Here is a 27,618-nt window from a genome sequence, read left to right as displayed (position 1 = left end):
TAGGGCAAAAAGTGACTCCTACTTGAAACTGCTGACTTCACCCATGGCTCAATTGGTGAAGAATCCTCCTGCCAAGGCAGGAGACATAAGAGATGCAGGTTTGATCCCTGGGTCTTGAAGGTCCTCTGGAGAAGAGAATGGCAACCCACTCCAGTATTCTTGCTTGAAAATCCCACAGACAGAGGAACCTGGCAGACTACAGTCCATGGGGTTGGAAAGAGTCAGATGCGACTGAACACACACACACAAGTGCTCTAAATGAAAAAGCAAAACTAGCTTTTTAATTATGTGAAAAAAGAATAAAACAACCTTTCCAAGGTAAATTAAGACATAGATGGAAAACTGTTGTGTGTATGCTGACCACAAATATGGCTTCAGTTCAGTTCAGTCGCTCAGTTGTGTCTGACTCTTTGAAGCCCCATGGACTGTAGCATGCCAGGTCTCCCTGTCCATTACCAACTCCCAGAATTTACTCAAACTCATGTCCATTGAGTCAGTGATGCCATCCAACCATCTCATCCTCTGCCATCCCCTTCTCCTCCTACCTTCAATCTTTCCCAGCTTCAAGGTCTTTTCAAATGAGTCAGTTCTTCGCATCAGATGGCCAAAGAATCAGAGTTTCAGCTTCAGCATCATTCCTTCCAAAGAAATCCCACGGCTGATCTCCTTCAGAATGGACTGGTTGGATCTCCTTGCAGTCCAAGGGACTCTCAAGAGTCTTCTCCAACACCACAGTTCGAAAGCATCGATTCTACAGTGATCAGTTTTCTTTATGGTCCAACTCTCACATCCACATATGACTACTGGAAAAGTCATAGCTTTGACTAGATGAGCCTTCGTTGACGAAGTAATGTCTCTGCTTTTTAATATGCTGTCTAGGTTGGTCATTGGAGAAGGAAATGGCAAACCACTCCAGTGTTCTTGCCTGGAGAATCCCAGGGACGGGGGAGCCTGATGGGCTGCTGTCTATGGGGTCGCACAGAGTCGGACACGACTGAAGTGACTTAGCAGCAGTAGGTTGGTCATAACTTTTCTTCCAAGGAGCAAGCGTCTTTTAGTTTCATGGCTGCAATCACCATCTGCAGTGATTTTGGAGCCCAAGAAAATAAAGTCTGTAAGTTTCCACTGTTTCCCAATCTATTTGCCATGAAGTGATGAGACCAGATGCCATGATCTTAGTTTTCTGAATGTTGAGTTTTAAGCCAGCTTTTTCACTCTCCTCTTTTACTTTTATCAAGAGGTTCTTTAGTTCTTCACTTTCTGCCATAAGGCTGGTGTCATCTGTATATCTGAGTTTATTGATATTTCTCCCAGCAATCTTGATTCCAGCTTGTGCTTCTTCCAACCCAGCGTTTCTCATGATGTACTCTGCATACAAGTTAAATAAGCAGGGTGACAATATACAGCCTTGACGTACTCCTTTCCTTATTTGGAACCAGTCTGTTGTTCCATGTCCAGTTCTAACTGTTGCCTCCTGACCTGCATACAGATTTCTCAAGAGGCAGGTCAGGTGGTCTGGTATTCCCATCTCTTAAAGAATTTTCCACAGTTTCTTGTGATCCACACAGTCAAAGACTTTGGCATAGTCGATAAAGCAGAAATAGATGTTTTTCTGGAACTCTCTTGCTTTTTTTATGATCCAGTGGATGTTGGCAATTTGATCTCTGGTTCCTCTACCTTTTCTAAATCCAGCTTGAATATCTGGAATTTCATGGTTCACGTGTTGTTGAAACCTGGCTTGGAGAATTTTGAGCATTACTTTGCTGGCATGAGAGATGAGTGCAGTTGTGTGGTAGTCTGAGCATTCTTTGGCATTGCCTTTCTTTGGGATTGGAATGAAAATTGACCTTTTCCAGTCCTGTGGCCACTGCTGAGTTTTCCAAATTTGCTGGCATTGAGTGCAATAGTTTCAGAGAATCATCTTTTAGGATTTGAAATAGCTCAACTGGAATTCCATCACTCCACTAGCGTTGTTTGTACTGAGGCTTCCTAAGGCCTACTTGACTTCACATTCCAGGATGTCTGGCTCTAGGTCAGTGATCACACCATCATGTTTATCTGGGTCATGAAGATCTTTTTTGTATAGTTCTTCTGTGTATTCTTGCCACCTCTTCTTAATATCTTCTGCTTCTGTTAAATCCATACCATTTCTGTCCTTTATTGTTCCTATCTTTGCATGAAATAGTCCCTTGGTATCTCTAATTTTCTTGAAGAGATCTCTAGTCTTTCCCATTCTGTTGTTTTCCTCTATTTCTTTACACTGATCACTGAGGAAGGCTTTATTATCTCTTCTTGTTATTCTTTGGAACCTTGCATTCAAACGGCTTCAGGGTTACCCCCACACCAAACTCATTCATTGAGTATAAAATTCTTCTACATAGGATAAAGAAAGAGCAAAACCAGGAAATTTGCTCCTTTGGTTCTCATTTTTTTTTTTTTTAAATCTATAGTCAAATCATGCAAAACTAGACTGATCAAAAGTTCATCCTAAATTATTAGAAAGATTGAGTCATAGAATTTTTAAAGAAATGAAGTTTTTTAACTTTCAAAAACATACTAAGGTCCCTGCAAAATTAAGTAGATGTGACCAGCTAGAGTTAAAAAAGAGATCTGCTTTCATAAGTACCTGTGTCATTAACAAATATATTGATTATGCACATGTCAATAAGACCGTCTGTTTAAAAAGTTGATCCAGCTAATAATCCTACTTACACAGAGACTTAAATGTTAAAGTGCATTTAAATTTATATCCAAATCGATGACAGCCACAATCCATAATTACCAAGTCTTCAGAACGATTTATATCCCAAATGTTCTGTTTTCCATGAGCTCATCAGATATTGTGAATAATGGAAGTTCTCTACACTTAAGCAAAATCGCACCCCACCCCAAAAAAAAATAAGTAAACAAAGAGCTGGAAAGAATCTGAAAAATGAATGACATTTGAGAATTTTAAGGCCAGGGAAACATTAAAGATCACGTGTCTGGTTGTCTCCTGAAGGAGCCAGTGATCCCAGAGTTTGTCACATCCTGGCAACCCACTCCAGTATTCTTGCCTGGAAAATCCCATGGGTGGAGGAGCCTGGTGGGCTACAGTCCATGTGGTCACAAAGAGTCGGACACAACTGAGTGACTTCATGTTCACATATGCAACCTCCCACCCAAGGACTGGGCTTCTACCTGCTTCTAACAAACAGAAAATGGCAAAAATAATGGAATGCCACTCCTGAGACTTGAAAACTAATGTAGATCATTAGCACATCTTCCTTTTTTATAGATGGCATGGTAAAGCATTTTACCTCATGTCAACTAGCTGGTTAGTCAAGCACTGGACCACACGTGTGGCCGTTATTGCCAGCCAGCCTCTCGGGTCTTCAGTCTCCTCATCTGTAAAGTGAAAACTCAGACTACAGCAGGGATGGCCAAGTCTGGTTCCTTGTGTAAACAAAGTTTTGTTGAAACACCGCTATATTCATGTGTTCATAGCAGCACTATTGACAACAGGCAAGACACGGAAACAACGTAAGTGTCCATCAGAGATAAGTGGACTCAGAGACACAGAAGACAAACTCATGGTTACCAAAAAGGAAAGAGGAGAAGGGCTAAATGACAATTTGGGGATTAACACACCCTCACTATTATATATAAAATAGTTAAAAACAAGGTCTTACTGTAGAGCACCAGGAATTTTATTCACTATCTTGTAATAACCTATAATGAGAAAAATACCGGAAAAAAAAAATATATGCATAGCTGATTTACTTTGCTATACATCAGAAACTAACACAACATTGTAAATCAACTATTCCTCCATAAAAAGACGGTGGGGGGATTTTTAGAGGACATGACTCAGTGTTCCTTATTTAGAATGAAAAAGTGGAGGTGACTGATAATAACAATAATATGGCTTGACCTCTATCATTTATTTATGGAATTAGTAGAAGGCCACAGCTGTCAATGCATACTTATTTAATTCCGCATATTTATTTAATTCCGCATATTTATTTACTTTTGTGCTCTCTGGTCCTACTGCAGAGTACTACTGCTGCTCTCTGACCTGAACAGCCTGATAGTTCATCTCCTCCAAGGAAAGAGCATTTCACATCCTACACTTGACAGGCTAATCAAAGAGCAGATTCACATGGTCTTCCCGAGATCTAATAAACAAAATTCTAATTTTGATTTATCTATGAGAATTTACCAAAACAAACAAAAAATTCAGGGCATTAAACATATTTTCTTAAATGCAAAAGCGTAAAGAAAAAAAGAAGAGAGAGAAAAAAGAAACAGGAAACGGTGACGCCCACACACTCAGAAAAGGAATCCCAGGACCAAAACCCCATTTCCTGCCCAGCAAGGTAACAGAAACGTCTCTTCTTTATCTAAGATCTGGTTCCTGTGCCATGCAGAACCAAGAGCTAAGCCAAAGTGTTGGTTCAGGTTTGGCAGAAGAATTCTATTTCTTCTTTCCTTGAAAAACACAGCCAGACCTGAATCCCCAACCTTGTCTTTATTCATAAAAAAGAAGGAGGAAGACTCATCCTCCATTCCTGCTTGTGAAGCCCTGGATCCACTCTAGCCTCACCCGCCCATCCAAAATGATGTTCCGTGTGTCACGAGGAATCTCTCCTACATTTGTTGCTGCACTCCAGTGTTCTTGCCTGGAGAATCCCAGAGACAGGGGAGCCTGGTGGGCTGCCGTCTCTGGGGTCGCACAGAGTCGGACACTACTGAAGCGACTTAGCAGCAGCAGCAGCAGAGAGCGGTGAGTCTGTGTTTTGCATCCAGACCCAATCCTGGTTCCCTCCCTCCACCTTCTAAGATGCTGCATTTTAGTCAAACATAACTAGAAACCAATGAGACCCAGCCAATAGCATTGCATCATTTTACTTTTAGGCCTGATGCACCCCCAAACAAAGACAAATAAAGATTTTGCAATTATCTGCTCACTTGGGCATGTAAAAAGAACCATACTTGTGTCATTTGGGAAAAGTTGCTGCTATTTTTGTTACAACTTGCCTATTTTTTTCCCCTCAGGTTATAATGTTCCATATGAAGTCAGGGGATTTAACCAGTATATGAACCAGGGCCTGAATAATCCAATTAACTTAACTTCCAAGTCTCAAATAAGGAAATGATTGTCAAATCAGTTGTGTTTTTTTTTTCCAAATCTGCCTCTTTAGGAGTGATGTTTCACTCAAAAGAAGTTTGGCAGATATTTGCTAATTATCCTGACCATTCCTTCTTGCAGAAGTAAGTAACAAGAAATGTATTCCCTCCAAAAGGAGAGGGCTTCCCAGGTAGCTCAGTGGTAAAGAACCCACCTGCCAGTACAGTAGACACAAGAGATGTGGGTTCAATCCCTGGGTTGGGAAGTCCCCTAGAGTAGGAAATGGCAACCCACTCCAGTATTCTTGCCTGAAAATTTCCTTGGATGAAGAAGCCTGGTGGGCTACAGTCCTTGGGGTCACAAACAGTTGGACATGACTAAGTATACATGCATGCCTAAAGGAGAAGCAAGCTGGAAGGTTGGCTAAGGATCTCGTTGCTTTTAATGGTCCTTATCTAAAAGATGGTGCAATCATCATGGAAAATAATTCAGCAGTTTCTTACAAGTTAAACCTAAACCTATATTTTGCTCTATCTATTCCACCCCTAGGTCTTTAGCCAAATTAAAAATATTTGCCCAGATGAAAGCATATAGATCCACACAAAGACTTGTACATTCATAGCAACTTTATTTATAATAGCTAAACCTGGAAACAACTCAAATAGCCATCAGCAGAAAAAAGATAAACAAATTGCGGTATATCCAAAGAATGGGACAACACTCAGCCTTAAAATGAAGTGGACGATTAATACATCCACACAGATGAATCTGAAAATCATTATGCTGAATGAAAAGAGCCAGACAAAAACATACAATACTTGCAAACCAGTCTATAGTGTCAGAAAGCAGAACACTAGTTACCTGAGGATGAGGGTAGAAGGAGATAGAGTTAAAAAGGGACATAGGAAAGTTTGGAGAGGCTGGTAAGTTTCACTCTTTTCATGAATGGTTCATGGGTGTACACATATGTCAAATCATATCAAACTGTATACTTTAAAGATGAACCATTTATTTCATGTCAATTACATCTTCATAACACTGTTTCTTTTACTGTGTGATTCCTGTCTTATTACACTGGCAAAATTAAATATGCTGCAAACTAGAAATGTGTGATACGTCCGATCAGCATTTCAGAAGTCAGATGAGATATCTCTTTTACTCGCAGGAATCCTTTTATGCTGAGAAATCTGGTCCCTCTCACTCTGCACCCCCATTCTGTCTCCAAGCCCAGTTGTCCACCAGGACAACATGACATCTTGTGTTTCTTGTTTCAGAGTCCCTCTGACTTCTCTCCAACAGAGGAAAAGAGATGACAAGGGCGAATTTGCCTTTCCTTTCTGTGAGTAACACTACCTCCACGGTCAAGATGCAGAAACGCCTGACCCCAGAGCACACCACATAAACCAGTTCTTTACAAGAATTCACCTTGAACTGAGTAATGGGGCCTTCTGAGCGGTTTTAGTCTAGACCTGACAGCAGAAGAAGAGGAGGGAAAAACACCTGGGTAGAAACAGTCCCCCTGGCCCCCCTTCCTGGGGAAGACTCTTGTCCTTCCTGATCTCATCGGAAAGCCCCCCTGCTTCTCAAAGCTGCCCTGCACCCGCAGACAGATGTTCATCTGGAAAATGCCACTTAGTGTAAAGTACACAGTTGGTTGATTTACACACCCAGCTGCGGGGCTCACCAGAAGCATCAAGCGCTGTGTATGCTAACAGCCTCTCTGTTAACTCCCCCATCTGAAAGCTAAATAGCCCTCCCAGCCCACGTGTGATTCCAGCCACACACTTCTGCCTTTCACCTCTTGCTGCACTGTGGTGTATGTCCCAGGTGAGCCCCAGACAGGCCCAATTAGCTTATTTCTGGACCAGGATATGGTAGGATGGGTTTCTGATACAGGTCCCATTCAGGATGAAGGGCATAAAGATGCTTCTGGCCCTCCCGGAGGCTCAGCCTTCTTGGAAAACCACGTTGCCAAACCAGCCTCAGTGTTGGTTTGAGAGATGCCCAAAGTCAAAGATATCTGACGCATCTCATCTGTACATCTCATGAGATGGACATCTCATCTGTCCAGCACCACAGCGCTGCTTTCCAACAGGGAATAGGAGGGTGTGTGATAACCATCTAGAGATTAGCATACTAAGTGAGGTAAGCCTGACAGTCCTAAATCTAAGTACAACGCTGGAGACTCCACACTTTTCAGTTTCAAACGTTCTCCCATCCATCTTGTGTGTTTGAACATCGCTGAGACAGTGAGCTCCCCAGAAAAGTGATACAGTTACTTGTGTAGCATGAGCCAACGCTCAGAAGATTATAACAAACATAAGCAGTCTTGTCACACAGAATGTCAATTTCACATATTTGGTATAAAGGTATAGTTCACAACTGGAGCGATTTTGCCCCCGACCCCAAGGGGGATACTTGCCCATGCCTGGGAGTGGGAGATGCTGCTAGCACCCAGTGGGTGGAGGTTCGGGTTGCTGTTCATGTGTACTTGTGTGTGCTCAGTCATGTTCAGCTCTTTGCGACCCCATGGACTCTCCAGTGGCTCTTACATTGCAATGAGATTCTTTATTGCTCAGCCATCAGGGAAGCCCATAAATCAACTATATTCCAATATACGATAAAAATTAAATTTAAAAAATAATTCCAGCTATCACAGAGGTTACCAGTTCAAACCTGAATCAGTTTTATAAGGAAAGTTTTTCAGCATGCCTAATATTTAAATGCTAATGTCATTGTTATAAACAACGTGACTGAAACAGAAATACCTGTAATCATCGTCATCTTTGTTTCAGGCAACTAATATTTTAAGAGGAGAAAATAAATTAATCAATTTAAATAGTCAAAAAGAGAAAAGAAGTAAAATAGAAGTGGCTTACTTTCTCATACATTCGACAAGTCCCCAGAAAGTCACAAGTTTTCATTGTCTATCAGGGTTTCTCAACCTCTGTATCCCTAACATGTGGGGCCAGATAGTTCTTGGTGTATATGTGGTAGGGTGGTGGGGGATGTCCTCTAGGATGTTTAGCAGCCACCTGAGGCTTCTGAACAGTGGTAAAGAATCTGCCTGCCCATGCAGGAGATGCAAGAGATGCAGGTTCTACCCCTGGGTTGGGAAAATCCACTGGGGGAGGGCATGACAACCCACTCCAGTATTCTTGCCTGGAGAATCCCATGGACAGAGGAACCTGGCGGGCTACAGTCCATTGTGTTACAAAGAGTCGGACATGACTGAAGCGACTTAGCCCACATGTGTGCATAGTGGCTTTATAATGTGTTAGTTTTAGGCGTATAGCAAAATGATTCAGATATAAACATATCCATTCTTTTTCAGATTCTTTTCCAATTTAGTTTATTACAGAATATTGAGTAGAGGTCCCTGTGCTATACAATAGGATCTTATTGATTATCTATTTTATGTTTAATAGTGGGTCCGCCAAGAGTCAGACACAACTGAAGCAACTGAGCATGCACGCATACAGTGTCTATATGTTAATCCGAGATTCCCAATTTCTCCCTCCCCCCGACCACATTTCCCCTTTGGTAACCATGAGTTTGTTTTCTGTCTGTGAGTCTGTCTCTGTTTTGTAAATAAGTTCATATGTATCACATTTTAGATTCCACATAAAAGTGATATCACATGATGTTTGTCTTTCTCTGCCTGACTTAATTCACTTAGTATAATCATCTCTAGGTCCATCCATATTGCTGCAAATGGCATTATTTCATTCTTTTCTATATGCCACCTCTATTTTAAATGGTCCTCAGAATATGGAGAAGGCAATGGCACCCCACTCCAGTACTCTTGCCTGGAAAATCCCATGGACCGAAAAGCCTGGAAGGCTGCAGTCCATGGGGTCGCTGAAGGTCGGACACGACTGAGCGACTTCACTTTCAATTTTCACTTTCATGCATTGGAGGAGGAAATGGCAACCCACTCCAGTGTTCTTGCCTGGAGAATCCCAGGGACGGCGGAGCCTGGTGGGCTGCCGTCTATGGGGTCGCACAGAGTCGGACACGACTGAAGAGACTTAGCAGCAGCAGCAGCAGCAGAATATGGAGTTAGGCAAAGCATCTCATTTTCTGCCTTGATTTCCCATGTCTGCAAAATGGGATAATCCTGTCATTTATTTCTCTTCTGTCTTTCTCTGTGAGAGCTGCTAATGAATGTTTGCCAAGTGCTTTGAAGATTCTAATTACTGTTATCCCCCATCTATCAGCTCAAGATTGCACAGCACCTGGGAGCCCTGCCGACGGGAGATACTGAGCAAATGCAGCCAGTCCTGTCACTGTGGTTGCTCTCGATCCTTCTCAGAGGGCAGTATCAGGCCCCGAGGCTTGAATTACTCAAATCAGCTCCAGAATCTGCTGAAGGAAACCGAGGGTTCTCACAATTAAATCACAGCCTTTCCCAAAGTCAGGGACTTGGGCAGAGGGCTTTCCAGGTGCCAGCAAAAAGGATTCAGAAGACCTTAGCATGTGGTGAGAACTCAAAAAATCTTTGTTGCCAAACAGCACATGAAAAGATGCCCAAGATCACTAATGACTAGAGAAATACAAATCAGGACGACAAAGAGCTGTGACCTCACACTGGTCAGGACAGCCATCATCAAGTAAGTCTACAAATAATAAATGCCGGTGAGAATGTGGAGAAAAGGGAACCGACCCTCCTACACTGTTGGTGGGAATGCAAATGGGTGCAACCTCGATGGAGAACAGTAGGGAGGATCCTTATAAAACCAAAAATACAATTACCGTATGATCCAGCAATCCCACTCCTGGGCGTATATCCAAAAATGATGAAAACTCGAATTCACAAAGATACATGCATCCCAGCATTTACTGTAGCACTGTTCACAATTGCCAAGACATGGAAGCAACCTGAGTGTCCATCGACAGGTGAATGGATAAAGAAGATGTGGCACACATATACAATGGAATGCCACTTAGCTATAAAAATAATGTTAATAAAATAATGCCATGTGTAGCAATATGGATGGATCTAGAGATTATCATACTAGTGAAGTAAGCTGATGGAGAAAGACAAATATGATATCACTTATATGTAGAATCTAAAAAAAAAATGATACAAATGAACTTATTTACTTAACAGAAATAGACCCACGGACACAGAAAACAAACTTACAGTTATCAAGGGGAAGGGGGAGTGAGGGATAAATTAGGAGTTTGGGATTAACATATATACACTACTCTATATAAAACAGATAATCAACAAGGACCTACTGTCTAGCATAGGGAGCTACACTCAACATCTTATAATAACCTTAATGGAAAAGAAACTCAAAAAGAATATATATATGTATATAACTGAATCAGTTTGCTGTGCACCTGAAACCAACACAACATTTTAAATCAACCATACTTCAATTTTTAAAAAATCTCTGTTGATTGCTGCTTGATGCATAACGCAGATAAAATGTGTCACGAAGTTGAGAATATCAATACCTACATTTCAGAGTTGCCGTGAGGATTCTACATATTTTCAAAATCAACCCAGTGCCTCACATGGAACCAGCACCGCCCTTTAAGAAAAAATGAGTTTATAATCGAAAATCTGCCAATAACTATAAAGTTGTGCCAGTTTCTCCCAAAGTTCTTGCCAGATAGCTGAAAGCTTGATGTTCAGCACCCAAATATATTTGCCAAAAGCGAGGACAATCTCTCTTCACCTCTCATCACAGTTTTCTGACCCTGAGTGTCTATCTGGAAATGACAACAGCTTCAAGTTCATAGGTCTGGAGGAAGCCACCGACAAAACCCCAAGGAGCCCAGGCTACATGAATCAGCGCCGTAGGAGTCACCACCAGAAGCCGCAAATATGAGGCGTGTGTGTCCGTCATCACGGACGGACCAACTAACCCATGAAATCAAGGCCAGCATAAAATTACAGCCAAGTAACAAAGAGTGTCAGGCATGCAGACGTGTCCATGCGAGAGGCATTATTGGTAAAGTGATAGGAAATATCAGATAAACTGATAAACTCAAAGGAAGGGATCTGGAGAAGGTGGAACTTCATAGAGTCCAAAAGCACAGATAGGAATTCTGGAAGGAAGATGCTGGAAAAGCAGCCTAGGCTTCCTCACTTTCCTACCAATTGCAAAGCAATCCTTCTGGTTTTCCAGGCAAAATTCAGCCTCAGTTGTAAAGACTCTGAGTTCTGGCATGGGTTTTGCAATGCCTTGCTCAGCTGCCTGCTACTGACAGCAACCCAGACTCCCTAGAGCTTATCATCCATCCAGAGAGGGACTGAAGCAGACCCGAGGTTCTCGGACTTAAGCCTGGGCTTGTGGGCACACACTGCTGGACCGTATAGTGGGGCTAGGGCCTGAGAGTCTGCATTTCTAACCAGTTCCCAGGTGATGTTGTTGGCATGGGAGATTCCTTTGGAGAACCAGTGAATGAGAATAAAGCTACATTCGAGCAACCACACAACTCTTTTGGGAAAATAAGCCAAACGCGCACCCAACCCAAGGCTATTCAGGAGCCCCTGGTTCGGGCTACATTGGACATCACGACCTGTGTCGTTATGACATCATTTTACTAGACATTCAACCTCAGATACCCAGGAAGACTCCAAGACCTGGCTCTCTGACACAAATATTTGTTGACCTCCTACCATGAGCCAGGTTACTTGTGTTGACCTCAACTCTCCGATATTTTCATCGCAATTTGTGAGATCAGCATTAAACGATGCAAAAATGCTTCTTTCACTTGACATAAAGGAAAGCAGCAGATAGACAGGGATCAAACAAGAGATTTTAAACACACATACACCAACACACCCTTAAGTGACCCAGCACAGGAAGAGGGCGGAGGCCAGAAAAAGGGACCAAAGAGAAAAAACAACCCCAGGCAGATGACAGATCAACTACTCTGTGGTTAGGTCCAGAGCATAGGGATTGAATCAGTTCTGGAAAGTGCTGCCCTCCCAGATCTTCCTCTCATCTTGCACTTTTTTAACTAGCGTTTTCTTCATTTTTAAAACTGCCAGCAAGGACCTACTGTACAGCACAGGGAACGCTGCTCAATATTCTGTAATGACCTAAATGGGAAAAGAATTTGAAAAAGGATAGATACATGTATACGTATAACTGAATCACTTGGTTATACACTGAAACTAATGCAGCTTTGTTAATCAACCATGGTCCAATATAATATGGGGTGGCGGGTTGGTGGGAAGAAGGTTCAAGAGGGAGGGGAAGTGTGTATACTTATGGCTGATTCCGGAGAAGGCAATGGCACCCCACTCCAGTACTCTTGCCTGGAGAATTGCATGGACGGAGGAGCCTGGTAGGCTGCAGTCCATGGGGTCGCTAAGAGTTGCACACAACTGAGCGACTTCACTTTCACCTTTCACTTTCATGCATTGGAGAAGGAAATGGCAACCCACTCCAGTGTTCTTGCCTGGAAAATCCCAGGGACGGAGGAGCCTGGTGGGCTGCCATCTATGGGGTCGCACAGAGTCGGACACGACTGAAGTGACTTAGCAGCATAGCTGATTCATGTCGTGTACAGCAGAACACAAATTGAAAAGCGATTATCCTCCAATTAAAACATATATATAATACATGAATCCAATGATGAACCATAATGGAAAAGAATATTTTCAAAAGAATGTATATGTATGTGTAACAGAGTCACTTTGCTGTCCAACAGGAATTAGCAACATTGTAAATCTACACTTCAGTTTTTAAAAAGAATAAAAAATAAAAGTCAAAACATGATAGACAAGTAAAGAAGAGCAAAACCAATTTTTTTAATAAAATAAAAAACTTCCTGGCCACGGTAGTCCTTTCTACAGCATTTGGCATTTTTCAGACTTTCCTGTTGAATGCTTGTGGAAGAGATATTCTTTCACCCAAGGCAGGTAAGTATCCGTCTTCTCAGTGAAGACTAGAGCTATTCTTGCCACACCACTCCTTTTGGTTTCTTTTTAATGAGTGAGGCTGAAAAATAAATTCACCAGCTGAAAACTGCCAGGGAAATTTGTGATGGCAAATGCAATTATGAACTTGGTTGAAATGTATTATTAATAATCATGTTTAGTTCTGTTGTAGCGTTTGCTGGCTTCAAAGCCTTTTACAAACATCAACTAATGAATCCTTACCTCACCATGGTGAAGTAATTAAGTATTATTATCCCATTTTACGGAGAGGGAAACTGAGGCACCCAGAGGCAAAGTACCTTGCCGGCAGTCACAGAAAGGCTCTCAGGATCATGAGCCCTCTCTGACTTCTGCTTGTGCGCTGGAGAGATCTCCCTCCTGCGGAAAATCGTTTCTAGAAGGAACCACCCCTCAAAAAAGAAAGGATTGACGGAGAAAGCCAGGTGCCTCCATTCCATAACACCTTGCTACCAAGGTGCAAAATTTTATTTTTCTTAACATTTCCCTTCCTCGTTAACTTTTAAAAAGCATGCTGACTTGGGGGAAATACTGAAGCATTTTAATGATGTGTAAAGTTTAAAAAGAATCATAAAACCTTCTGCCCACACAGAGAGAATGCAGACCTGGTATTGGACTCATGCTTTTCTTTTCCCTCTTCTATTTCTATCCACCCCACTTCTGTACCATGCAGCTCGAATACAGCCAGAAACTTCTGAGTGAAAAGGAAAGAAAATTAATATCCAAGTGCAGCAGTTTCAGCCAAGAGAGCGGACCATGGTCTCCACTGCCCTTTGACAAATCTGATTCTCACCTCCACTTCCTGAACTTTTCACAGAGCTGCCAGCCCCACCACAAAATCTCCTCTGGGGTTTTTGGCTTTTTTTTTTTTCTTGTATTTTGCCTAATTTCCTTTCCATCTCCCTTCTGTTTTTAGATCTTTTCTTCAACAGGAAAGGTAGCCGGCTAGATCTGAGGGCTGGCCTCTCTAAAGCGCCCTCGCCCCAATCTAAGGACCTGTGGTTGTGAGCTCAAAGTCTGAGACAGACCGAAAGTGGCAGCTTGTGACAGGCGTCCACAGGGGCCTTTGGAGCCTGCGGCGAAGGTCTCCCTGGTAGCCAGGGCCATCTTCCTACGCCTGCCCTTGCAGTGGTGAGGGGGGTGATCCCCAGGGTCTTTTCTCCTCATTCCATTGCTCATGGAAGGTGGGAGACAGGAGTGGGGTGTGCCTCCTCCCTGGGGTGAGACACCTGCCCCCACCCTGAACACGCTCTCTTTTTTTTAATTTAGTTTTTTTTTTATTCATTTATTTCTGTGTGTGTGTAAAATCTCCTGGGGTTTAATTTTTATTTATTCTTTTAATCCAAGTAATAGTGCTTTGAAGGCTTCCCAGATGGCTCAGTGGTAAAGAATCCTGCCAATAGACCCGGATTTGCTCCCTGGGTCGGGAAGATCCCGTGGAGAAGGATATGGCAGCCCACTCCAGTATTCTTGCCATGGACAGAAGAGCCCGGCGGACTACAGTCCATGGGGTCGCAAAACAGTCGGACGTGACTCAGCAAGTAAACAACAGCAATAGAAGTGCCTCACAACGTTGCGTTAGGGTTCGCTGTAACGCGCGAATCACGTCAGCACCGGCCACTGTTCAGTAGCGTTTACCTGTCCTCCGCGGGCTCTGGTGGAAGTTGACTCCCTGAGCTTTTAAAACTACACACAGGTTAAGACATTTTTTAATACGTTTTTATTTTCTTTTTCTTGAAGTGTCATTGATTTACTACATTGTGTTAGTTTCACGTGTACAGCAAAGTGATTCAGTTATACATAAGTATGAGCATATTCATATTCTTTCTAAAAATTATTTTCTATTTTATAGTGTATTGCAATGTATTGAATATAGTTCCCTGTGCTCTACAGTAGGACCTTGGTGTTTAACTCCTAGTTTATCCTTCCCCTCATTCCCTCTTGGTAACCATAAATTCGTTTTCTCTGTTTGTGAGTCTATTTTTGTTTTATAAGTAAGTGCATTTGTACTGTTTTTTTTAACTTCCACATATAAGTGACATCGTATGATATTTGTATTTCACTTTCTTTGTGTGTGTGTGTGTGTGTGTGTGTGTGTGTGTATTTTGCTTTCTGACTGACTTCACTTAGTATGACGATGTCTAGGTCCATCCGTATTGCTGCAAATGGCATACTTTCATTCTTTTTGATCGCTGAGTAATATTCCACTGTATATAATTACTGCATCACACCTCTGCTTTGACACAACCACATTAAAGGGAAAACAGTTGTCTGTGTGCCTGTCTCATTCACTGAACTATGAGATCATCTCGAGTAAAACTGGATCGTATTCATCCTGACATCCCAGCTCCTGCAATTGTGCCTGCCCACAGCAGGTACTCCGTAAATGTTCATTAAACGTAAACATAATTGAATAATTGATTAGACCCTGCCTTGGACTGTGTGGGACAGACATCACCAGGACCCCCTGCCCCATCCCCACCTACTCTTGCATCAGATGCTCCCAAACCAGATGATCACCAAGATCATTCAATGAGGTTTTAAAATTCCAATTCCTAGGTCCTTGCACAGAGATTTGGAAAACCTTCCCCCACACGCTTTGGATCCATATGCCAGATTTTGGAATCCTTGCTTAGGTTTTCTCAGAGAAACCTGACATGACATAAAAATGATGCTTTAGGAGAAATAGGGTCAAAATAGTTATATTCACGTAAAATAGTAGACGAGCCACAGCCAGGAAGGGAGTTGTTGTTCAGTTGCTCAGTCACGTCTGACTCTTTGCGACCCTCATGGATTGCAGCATGCCAGGCTTCCCTGTTCTTCACTATCTCCCAGAGTTTGCTCATGTCCATCAAGCCGGTGATGCCATCCAACCATCTCATCCTCTGTTGCCCCCTTCTCCTCCTGCCCTCAATCTTTCCCAGCATAAGAGTCTTTTCCAGCGAGGGAAGGGAAAAGGGAAAAAATCTTGTCACAGTTGCTTAAATTTTAACTTTTAGCACAAACCTCAAGGAAAATAAATTTAGTCGAAGACTTGGTACAGAAATCCAGAGCACCAGTCAAGTAAAACATTTCTCTTCTTTCAAGAAAGCAGAAGGATTGGGAAAAACTAGAAGCTCTCTTTAACTGAAGTTACAAACCTGAGTCTTTGGTCAATGCCAAAATATCTTCGATAACACATTTACACACCTATAAAAATAAAAAGTCCCATCAGAAACACCAGTGAATGATTTGGAGCCTGTATTAAAGCCATACAGCTGCAAAAACATAAAATATAAGCTCAGATTTTTAGAGCAACTGCTCCAGAAAGAAGCCAGAGTCTAAATAAAATGACTTTTTAAAACGTTAACAGTAAAAGTAAGATTGTCTTTGACTTTTTATTTCATGTATCATATGAATGTGTGCACAATTGACTCAAGACACAGATGAATAGTGTAAATTGACCATAGGAGGGGAGAAGCAGGGTTTGTGATTGGGGGGAGGATGGCAAAGAGTATGAGCTAAAAGCGTGTTTAACTTTTTTATGGCTTAGTCTCCAGCCTAAGAGCGGGCAGAGCTTTCACCATTCACCCAGATGCGTAGAAGGGAGAAAATAAAAAAGAAACTGATCATTCCAAAGCTAGTAGTAAGAAGAATGACCCATGCCATCTTGACAAGCCAAGCCAATGATCAGCAGAGAGAAGGGATTTGCAGGAAAGTGAAAGAGATTTTAATCTTTGCCATTCAATCCACTGGCCACATCAGATCTAGGTGTCCGTGAAGCTGTTCTAAGTTGTCACAAACCTCCTCCCACCCATTCCTGATCCAACTGCAAGCGCTTGTTTGTTCAGCTTTCCCCCCTCCCTTCCACCCCAGGCACAGCAAGAAGTTATTCTGTTGTAATTCCAGTTCCAGCAAGCTTGGTTCATTTTTAACAGTTCTTGTGTTATTAACTTAGTGACTAACTCAGAGGTGCTTGGCTCTTGAAACAGTGCCACAAAAGCTTCTCTCTCATCTCTGGGTGATGTCAGCCTCATAAACGGGGAGAACTGGAGGAAACAATAGAGATTTCAGTAGTAACATTTAATGAGGTAGACCCTTATTTTCTCCAAATCTAAAATTACTTCCATTTTCGGCATCGGGCAGTAAAAAGTGATTTGCGTGCTTTGACTTTGAAATTCCCTAGGAAAAAAAAATTGTAAAGTTGTTTTACATTCTCCACCAGAGGATGATTTCAAGCAACTCATATGGACTTTATGAAAAGAAATTGCTGATTTCCCAACACGCTTGGCAGAGATGATTCAAACAAGCCTAAGGTAGGAATGAGTTCAGCACCAGAAGCTAAAGGACATGAGCCTAGGAGAACCTCAATGAAGTCCCAGCAAGCTGATAGCTTAAGAAGAGAGCAAAACCGAGGACTCTTCATATTGGAGACTGCTACTGCTGCTAAGTCGCTTCAGTCATGTCCAACTCTGTGTGACCCCATAGACGGCAGCCCACCAGGCTCCTCCGTCTCTGGGATTCTCCAGGCAAGAACACTGGAGTGGGTTGCCATTTCCTTCTCCAATGCGTGAAAGTGAAAAGTGAAAGTGAAGTCGCTCAGTCATGTCCAACTCCTAGCAACCCCATGGACTGCAGCCACCAGGCTCCTCCGTCCCTGGGATTCTCCAGGCAAGAGTACTGGAGTGGGGTGCCATTACCTTCTCCAGTGCATGCATTGGAGACTGAGATGTATTCAAAGTCAGAGAGATAGTCTACACACACACCAATATAGCCTAGAGAGTTATGTGTCCCCAATGGAAAGACACAAATTAATGACCTTCATTAGAGACACGATTTGAATCTGCAGTTTAACTTTACAAAACCATCAAGAAATAGAGCACCCATGATGACTTGCTGACAGCCAATGCATGATACTAACTAATGGTCGCTTGCCAACACCTATACTGCAACACACAGTGCTTATGCTGACACGGCACAATCTCTTCAACCAGTATAATTAGCTTTTCACTTTTTTTATGGTATTGTCCAACTAATGCAGTGGAGAGGTGTTTGCACCCTCAACTGTTCTTATGCCTTTCGATGCAAGGGGTAAAAAAAGAAGCTAGACCATGCTAGGGATGCAACGTTTGGCTCAAAACTGAGAGCTCAGAAGTGCAGCCAAAAGCACAGAGCCTGTTTCTAAATTCTGAGTCTGCATTGTTGATGTTGAATTCTTCCTCCAATGCTGCAAACACATTCTCCAATGATTAGACTCCTAACAGAATTTGTTTTACCTGAAGCCTGTTCCCAAATAATCGTGGTAAATGGTAGGACTCTCAATAAAGATGTCTTCCTTTATTATATCTATGAGGCATCCTTTGCCACTGTTGATTAACTGACCCCCGTGACAGAGTTGTTGACCACAAGGAGCCAACCCTCCATGGGGTGGATGACATGTACTCAAAATCACACCGCATATTGAGACTTTATACCTTAAAGAAGCCAAGCGCCTATACCATGCCTGGGAAAGCATGTCTATCGCCCTTAATTATTTTCTTAACATGCTTTCCTTTTTTCACTTGTTTTCTTCATAATTTGTATCCTAGGAACTGGGACTCCATGTAACGATCAGCCAGTTTCCACATAGCAATTTGAGATGTGAATTTTGGAGCCAGATAAGACTTTTTAAACCTACATCATTATATGTCTGCACATCAAAAAGCAGAACCCACACTGCAGTAGAAGGAGCATAACCTTGTATTTATACAATCTTTCAGTGAATAAATGTGTATCAGTCATTGAAAAACAGCCACTTCCAAGACACAAATTATACCTCCACCTTCATGCAGAGATGACCTTTCAGGATGAAAACTCCTTGCAGCCACATCTGAAACAAATTTCCAGAGATAATTCACAGTCCATAAAGATTATCTCCAGAAGCATAATTGATGCAAGTGACCTGGCTGAAATAGGAGCATGTATTTGTTTGAAATACTGGGCATCTACAGGAGCCACAGACCATTCAGTTCTTTTTTGTTCTCTCCTATCCTGCTTCCTCTAAGGTGAGTTTTGGGGAATGGCTTTTGACAGATAAACTGTGGCAACAAAAATGCTATTCAATAGATATACCTAGGGTTTTTTTTTTCCCCTAATGTTTGCCACCCACTGGCTTAAGATCCTAAAAAGTAGAAAGCAACAGAACTGTCACTTCCAGACCAAGGACCCTAAGCAAAACTAAAGCAGAGAAGCCTGCATGCCACAACTAAGACCCAACACAGCCAGTAAATAAATAAATACTAACGCAGAGGTTAACAGTCCATCTTTCACTTAGTCCTAAACCACGATTCTCTTAAGCCCACTGTATTATCCCTGCACAGTATTCAAAAGAAGTCCCACTGAGTTATGACCTAACCTAAGGCGGGCTAGCTCTACAGACAGGAAAAATTAAGCAAAAAGATATGAAATGGCTTAGCACAGGCAAGAACAAAGAACGCAGCTCCATCTTTCCTCATCTGTTGCCCAAGAAGTCCCACTAATTTTCTCAATCCGATAAATGACTGATAAAATCAAAGGTAACGTGAATCTCCATGTTCATGTCTCCCAACTGAGGTCAAAAATCTGTGTTTGCTTGCACATGCATTTCCGAAATGAGTGATTTAAAATTACATTGTTTCTGTCATTTGGTCCAGCCTGCTTTCAGGCATGAAAAACAAGACATATTAATGCTGTTTAATTAAGTTTGCCCGTGTCCCCTGCCCCAATGAAACTCTCCCCGAGAAACTTGAGGAAGTCTGTAGGGAGAATCTGGGAATGTTGGCATGAAACAGAACCACCCAATTCCTTCTTGTGTTGCTGATTCAAGGTAGTTAGTGGACACAGGAATGGTTAAACAGGCCTGTGGGTGTATGGAAACCACAACCTCTGTTTATAGCACAAATTATTACAGAGTATGAAGGCGTGTGTGGATGATGGATCATGCTAAGGGTGGTGCATCCTGACAGTAGAAAAAGTTGGGATCGCATGATTCTACAATATTGTTGGCTTAAATCAATACGGTGAACAACAGAAATTAGTTACTATACAGTCGTCGTGCTTAGTCACTCAGTCGTGTCCAACTCTTTGCAACCCCATGGACTGTAGCCTGCGAGGCTCCTCTGTCCATGGAGATGCTAAAGACAAGAATACTGGAGTGGGTTGCCATGCCCTCCTCCAGTCAACAATTGCTACAAATAATAACCAGTAGTAACTGAGCACTTACTAAGTGCCAGACACTATGGTAAGTGTAATGTGGATTGACAGATTTCATCCACCCCCTCAAAAATTTGCAAGGTAGGTAATACAAAATCAGGATCAAATGAACCAGAAATCCATGTTCCATGCTACAGAGCATGATGGTGCTCTGTAAGACGTTGAAATTTAAAGGTACTTGCTCTCAAAAGTCAAGGAAGTAAACATTGGCTGGCTTCCTCACAATGCTGTCATTACACACAATTTTAAACCTTCTTATGGCCCGCAGAGGTCTACCAATGGAGGATGGGAGTAAGAAGAGCAGGGTTTCAGTTTGTTTTTCTTTGGGTATCCATCTATTTAGGGTGCCACTGAAGGCAATGGCACCCCACTCCAGTACTCTTGCCTGGAAAATCCCATGGACAGAGGAGCCTGGTGGGCTGCAGTCCATGGGGTCGCTAAGAGTCGGACATGACTGAGCAACTTCACTTTTACTTTTCACTTTCCTGCATTGGAGAAGGAAATGGCGACCCACTCCAGTGTTCTTGCCTGGAGAATCCCAGGGACGGCGGAGCCTGGTGGGCTGCCGTCTATGGGGTCGCACAGAGTCGGACACGACTGAAGCGACTTAGCAGAGCAGCCATGCACTGACACCCTCAGCTTCCTCTCTATGTGTCAACTTACCCACTGCTGAAAGGCATGAAGGGATATAGTGTATCCTCCCCCAGGGATGTGGCTGTCCAATTTAAGTAAGACCCTTGAGATCCTTGTGTTAAAACTAAGTATTGGACTTCCCTGGTGGTTCAGTGGTTAAGAATAAGCTTGCCAATGCAGGGGACACGGGTTTGATCCCTAGTTGGGGGAGAGATCCCACATGTCTTGGGGCAACTAAACTTGTGTACCACAACTACTGAGCCTGTGCTCTAGAGCCTGGGAGCCACAGCTACTGAGCCCACTTGTTGCAGTCACTGAAGCCTGAGTGCCTAGAGCCTGTGCTCCACGACAAGAGAAGCCACTGTAATGAGAAGTCTGTGCAGCTCAAGTAGAGAATAGCCCCTGCTCACTGCAACTAGAGAAAATCCACACACGGCATTGAAGACCCAGCCTAGACAAAAATAAAGAAATGTCTTTATTTAAAAAAAAAAAACCAAAGCATTACTAAAAATCCCTAAGATAAAAAGGAAAAAGGAAGAAGAAAGGATTCCTTTATGACACTGGTCTACTCCTTCTGAGCAAAGGTACAATAAAGCTATTAATGGTTATGTGAGAGACAAGGCCAGGACCGGTGCCACAGGCTGCACAGTTCAACGCATATTCTGCCCTGGTTTTCTGCGAACCCTTGGGCAATTTATTTAAGCACCCCACACCTCAGCTTGTTCATCTGTAAAATGGGTATAATCATGCTCACTACCTCGCTCACATAGCATGAGGTAGTTAATTAAAGACGTGTAAAGCTTTTGAAAACATAAAGTGCAATGTATGTGCTAATTAATATAAATCCAAAAAAGCGCCACTGTTCAATTTTTAATGACCTATATATTTTATTAAAAATACATAAAGCACATAATAAAATTAACTTCTGTGTCAAAAATTACCACCAGCCTGTGCTGTCTTGTTCATCCCTCTGCCAAAACAACCGTAACAACTTCCTGAACTCAAGTAATAATTTTATTCAATGATAGACGTTCAACCAATATGACCAGGCCTAACCGGTGATTTACTGGGTCATAAAAGAACATCCTCTATTCTTGCCTCAATTTCCCCTGGTTATTATAAGTCCATTAGTGCAACACTAGGCTCTATTGCCAAAACATTACAATAAGATAACAGAGTTTTATTTCAACTTCGTGTTAAATGGTTTAAACAGTGAAAGCACGATTTTATTTAGATCTTTGAAAAATCATCTAAAATAGTTCATCAAAAGGGAAAGATATTTTAAAAGTGATTTTCATGTCTGGTTTAGAATGAGAAAATCTAAAATAGAAGGAGGAAGAATCCTGCAAGTATCAATCCCAGAGTTTTAATCCTCAAAACTAGAGACAGCATGAGAAGGAAATATCATTCAGATCCTTTGCTTTCCCTCAACAGAATAGATTACTGGACCATAACAGTAAACATCTCTCCTCTTCAATCAACTCTAGGCTCCTCTTTGTTTAATAATTCAAGGTCCATGATTAGAAGATGCACACTATTATACATAGGATAGATAAAGAACAGGTCCTCCTGGAGATCACAGGACACTATATTCAATATCCTGGGATAAACCATAATGGAAGAGAATATGAAAAAGAATATCCATATATATGTTGCTGTTAGAAGACTCTTGAGAGTCCCTTGGACTGCAAGGAGATCAAACCAGTCAATCCCAAAGGAAATCAACCCTGAATATTCATTGGAAGGACTAATGCTGAAGCTCCAATACTTTGGCTACCTCATGTGAAGACCCAACTCATTGGAAAAGACCCTGATTCTGGAAAGATTGAGGGCAAGAGGAGAACAGAGGATGAGATGGTTGGATAGCATTACCAACTCAATGGACATGAATCTGAACAATCTCTGGGAGATAGTGAAGGACAGGGGAGCCTGGTGTGCTGCAGTCCACGGGGTCACAGAGAGTCTGACACAACTTAGTGACTCAGCAACAACAAAATGTTGCTGTGCAGCAGAAATTAACACAACAATGTAAAACAATTGTACCTCAAAAAAATTAAAAGTAATAATTCATGATTCATGGACATTTAGAATTTCAAGAGGAGAACAAGATATACAAAATGAAATTTTGGTTGTCGTCAGCCTTTACAGAATGATAGTAAAATTTAAATCAATCCCATGAGCTCATCCTTCCTGAACAAAACCTTATGATCAAGCCATGAAGACCAAGAATATGGAGTTCCTGCCTCAAATTAGATACAAAGTCCTAGAAAGATAAGATCAAAGATTTTATGAACCAACTTGAGGCTATTCTGAAAGCCGTATGTAAGACGGTTATATGGAATTGAATGAACGAAAGAAATGAAAAACAATTGAATGGGGCACGTCACTGCTAAGGGAATTTGGAGCAAAGAAACGGTTTCTTTGAAGAACTCTCTTGGCAGGCAGGTGACCTCAGTGGAGCCATAAAGAAAGGCTGGGGTTGAGAGAAGCAAGGAGACAGTGAGGATAAATCCACATGAGCATGCGGAATGGGGGCTGGGGCCGCAGGGACGTGGAGAAAGCCCAAGGCTGCCCTTTCATACGGCTCCCCAGTGACACTCGTGGTAAAGAACCTACCTGACGAGGCAAGAGATGTAAGAGATACAGGTGTGATCCCTGAGTCGGGAAGATCCCCTGGAGGAGGGCATGGCAACACACTCCAGTGTTCCTGCCTGGAGAATCCCCATAGACAGAGGAGACCGGCAGGCTGCAGCCCACAGGGTCACACAGAGTGGGACACGACTGAAGCACTTAGCATGTACACATGCCCTTTCATAGAAACCAAGCAATGCAAACCAGGAACGCTGTTATGCGCTCTGCTGGATTGCATTTTAACTGCTGAACACTCTCCAAATACTGACTTCGCAGCCACCTCATTCGATGATGCATATTCTCCCAGAGAACATAGCGTGAGTGACAATGAGTGAAATTCACTTGTTCGCTTTCAGTAGCAAGTATGCTCTGTACTGCTGGTAAAGTTGGTCCTCACCTTCCTGTTTTCTCCATCTCAGACTCTATGTCACGCCCATTCCCTTTGCTGCTGCTCACTAGCTGCAGAAGTTACCAGAAAAGCAATGTGTGGAACTGGACCAGTCCCAGGAAAACACCTGTGACATCTGCACCTCAGCTGCGGCTTTAAAAGTCACACCTGACACACACCCGTGGTTTCTGGGGGAAAAGAACAAATGGTTAAATGGGACAGTGGTCCATATACCATTAAACGAAGGAGCTAATCTCATCAGACAGAATGTCTCTCCCTACCTCACACATGAGAGGGCTGAGAAGAGGAGAGACTGACTCTGTTTCCTCCAGAGTTGTTTTGTTTAAGAGTTTGATGATAATGCATAGGAAACAGTTTAAAGTTTGAGTGCTACCTATAAACCTGTTCCCTTTACGCTAATTGCTCTCAATAAAACTAGATCAAGAACTAAGTCTCTCAGACCACGACAGGTTCTAGCATGCCTGCTGGGCACCCGTTCAGAGCTGTGGGTCCCATCTGATAGGCCCTTTGGAAGCAGATAGATGGCCTGAATGGTAAATGATAAATGGACAGATACAACATATTAATAAGTAAATGATCTTGCATGGAAAAGAAAATATAGTAAACAGTCTGTCATCACAGACGTTTCATCAGAGAAAACGCTTTGCAAGGAGTAGACAGCTTGATTCAGCCTACATGATTCATCACCACACATACCTTCCGATACCTTTGCAACTGGAATCAGAAAGGCCAAGTGAACAGCAAAACAGGAACCCAGGTGGACCGGCTTGGAGTGAATCCCAAGCGATCTGCTACCTCCAGTGAATTTCTCCTGCTTTAGCTGCAGTCTGCAAACAAGACGAAGGCCAGGCCACAGATAACCTGAACACCAACGATTTCATGAGAACATGGAGTGTTGGCCACCAGCTCTGACCTCCGCCTGGCTAAAGGGACCCTCCCTCTGTCTGCCTTGGCTTCCTGCTCTCCCTCACCAGCTGCTCCTACACTCGAGCTAAGGAGCGTGAACAGCCAGATGCAAGGGCTAGAAAGGGCTCAGCATCCACTCGAGCTCTCCACCTGGGTTTGAAATTGCAGATGCATTGCCCTCAGAGATGAGTGCTTAGTCAGGGCATCTGTCATACACACTCAGGGGTCCCAGAGCCTTCTCTTATCAAGGGAGCCTGAAGACGTGTTGTATACTTGGTCGAAATTCTGCCTGATCCATCTTTAGCCTGTGCCCTCTTGTTGTATCTTAACCCTCCTTACAGAAATCCTTTTATGGACCCACAGTCAGAATATCTGCTAACTTGCTGAAAATGCTGCACACTTTTCTCTGTGAATGGCAATTAGTGCAGATGATAAAAAACCAATTCCTTTGGCTTAAGCCACCAAACACTTGTGAGATGGCATGATTTGTGGACCTGATACCATTGATTCTATCCAGACCATTCACACGCTATCACAACAAGCAGGGTCAAAGCTCTTACGAAGGCCTTTAAGGAATTTGGCCCTAAAACATTGATTTATTAAAGGTTCTCTCTGTTCAGTGTTTGGAAAACTAGAAGAAAGGAGAAGTGGGTGTGTGTGTGTGTGTGTGTCTTTAGTGAGAGTTTCAGCACCAACCACTTTTCCTGCAGGCAAATTCTCCACTAATACCTTTAGAGCAGAGGTAACTTTCCCAGTGGTTCTTATGCCAGAATGCTGATTTCACACCCAGAAAGAATGGAGCAATGGACCTATTAAAATTAGAGTAACCAGTCAAGTGAATTTTTAGGGTCATAAGAGAAAGGCAACTGATGATATCTCTCAGCAGTTCTATTAGAGTTTTGCAAACATTCAAAAGATGGCCTTAGCACATCCTTGAAGATAAATTCCATAAGAATTGTAGTCTTAGAAAAAGAGTTCTCCAGTCTTAGCTCCCAAACCCCTGGAAGACAGCCTAACATGAAAAGATTGAGGGCATCGTGGAAATCTCTTACAGCTAAAGATTAAAAAGCATCAGAAATCACTTCTCTCCTATACTTTTGAAGGAGCAAGATGTATGCCACCTTGTATAAAATAATGATAATTTTTGTAACATTCCGTTCAGTTCAGTTCAGTTGCTCAGTCGTGTCCAACTCTTTGTGACCCCATGAATTGCAGCGCACCAGCCCTCCCTGTCCATTACCAACTCTCGGAGTTTACTCAAACTCATGTCCATCGAGTCGGTGATACCATCCAGCCATCTCACCCTCTATCGTCCCCTTCTCCTCCTGCCCCCAATCCCTCCCAGCATCAGAGTCTTTTCCAATGAGTCAACTCTTTGCATGAGATGGCCAAAATACTGGAGTTTCAGCTTTAGCATCAGTCCTTCCAATGAACACCCAGGACTGATCTCCTTTAGAATGGACTGGTGGGATCTCCTTGCAGTCCAAGGGACTCTCAAGAGTCTTCTCCAACACCACAGTTCAAAAGCATCAATTCTTTGGTGCTCAGCTTTCTTCACAGTCCAACTCTCACATCCATACATGACCACTGGAAAAACCATAGCCTTGACTAGATGGACCTTTGTTGACAAAGTAATGTCTCTGCTTTTGAATATGCTATCTAGGTTGGTCATAACTTTCCTTCCAAGGAGTAAGCGTCTTTTAATTTCATGGCTGCAATCACCATCTGCAGTGATTTTGGAGGCTGAAAAAATAAAGTCTAACACTGTTTCCACTGTTTCCCCATCTATTTCCCATGAAGTGATGGGACCAGATGCTTGGGTTATATTTCTAGGCAGACCCCACAAAAGTATTTGGGACTAGACTTTATCTGTTTATTTGTGAAGGAACTTTCTGGCTTTTGTAGGATTTCTTCCTCTGGTTTAAAAACTATTGCATTTGTTGAGAAAAAATATCAATTTCTCACTTTTACAAGTCTAAGAGGTTAAAACATTGTTTTAAATTGAGGAAGTCCAACTCAGAGGGATCATTTGAAAATGCCAGGATTTCATTGAGGCTGATGAAAAGTAGGAAATATTAGTTCTTCTCTAGCAGAAAAGAATGAAATTCCAGACCACAGCATGTCCATTCTATGGTCCTGCCCTCTTAACCCTCCACTTTACCCTCCCATGAAAGCAAATCACAGATTTGATTCTCAAAAAGAATCCTAATCTGGGTGATAACTGCATCACAGAACATTGACTGTATTTTTATTTTAAACTGATTAGCTTTCTTTGAAGGAGGAAACAAAACTACTTAAGATAATCAAACAGAAACAAACAAAATGTGATGGCACCCTGGGAGTATGACTACCCCCAAATTAATTCTAAGACAGATACTGATTCTCGTCAGGTGTAGTGTGAAAAGTAGGTGTCATCAGTACTGATCAGATGAGAATGGAAGGGGCACACTCAACAATGACATTCAACATAAACATCCTACACGGGCAAAGAATCTCAAAAAGAGTGGATACATGTGTATGCATAAATCACTTTGCTGTACACCTGAAACGTGTAAAGTGTTACATATAAACAACATTGTAAATCAACCGTACTCTAATATAAAATAAAAATTAAATTAAAATTAATTAAAAAAAACAGTGGAACAAAACATACCCCCAAAAATCGTATTTGGAAAATAATAGTAATAGAGGAATCCCCTCTTACAACTCTTCTGATTAGAATCAATGCAGCTTTCACTCCTAAAACGAGTTGCTTTACCTTCGTTTATCTGAGAGCATTCATCTAAAGAATCAGGA

Source organism: Bubalus kerabau, chromosome 13, assembly GCF_029407905.1.
Source record: "Bubalus kerabau isolate K-KA32 ecotype Philippines breed swamp buffalo chromosome 13, PCC_UOA_SB_1v2, whole genome shotgun sequence".
Classification (NCBI taxonomy): Eukaryota; Metazoa; Chordata; class Mammalia; order Artiodactyla; family Bovidae; genus Bubalus; species Bubalus kerabau.
The sequence above is the reverse complement of the archived record's forward strand: the minus strand, read 5'-3'. Positions refer to the sequence as shown.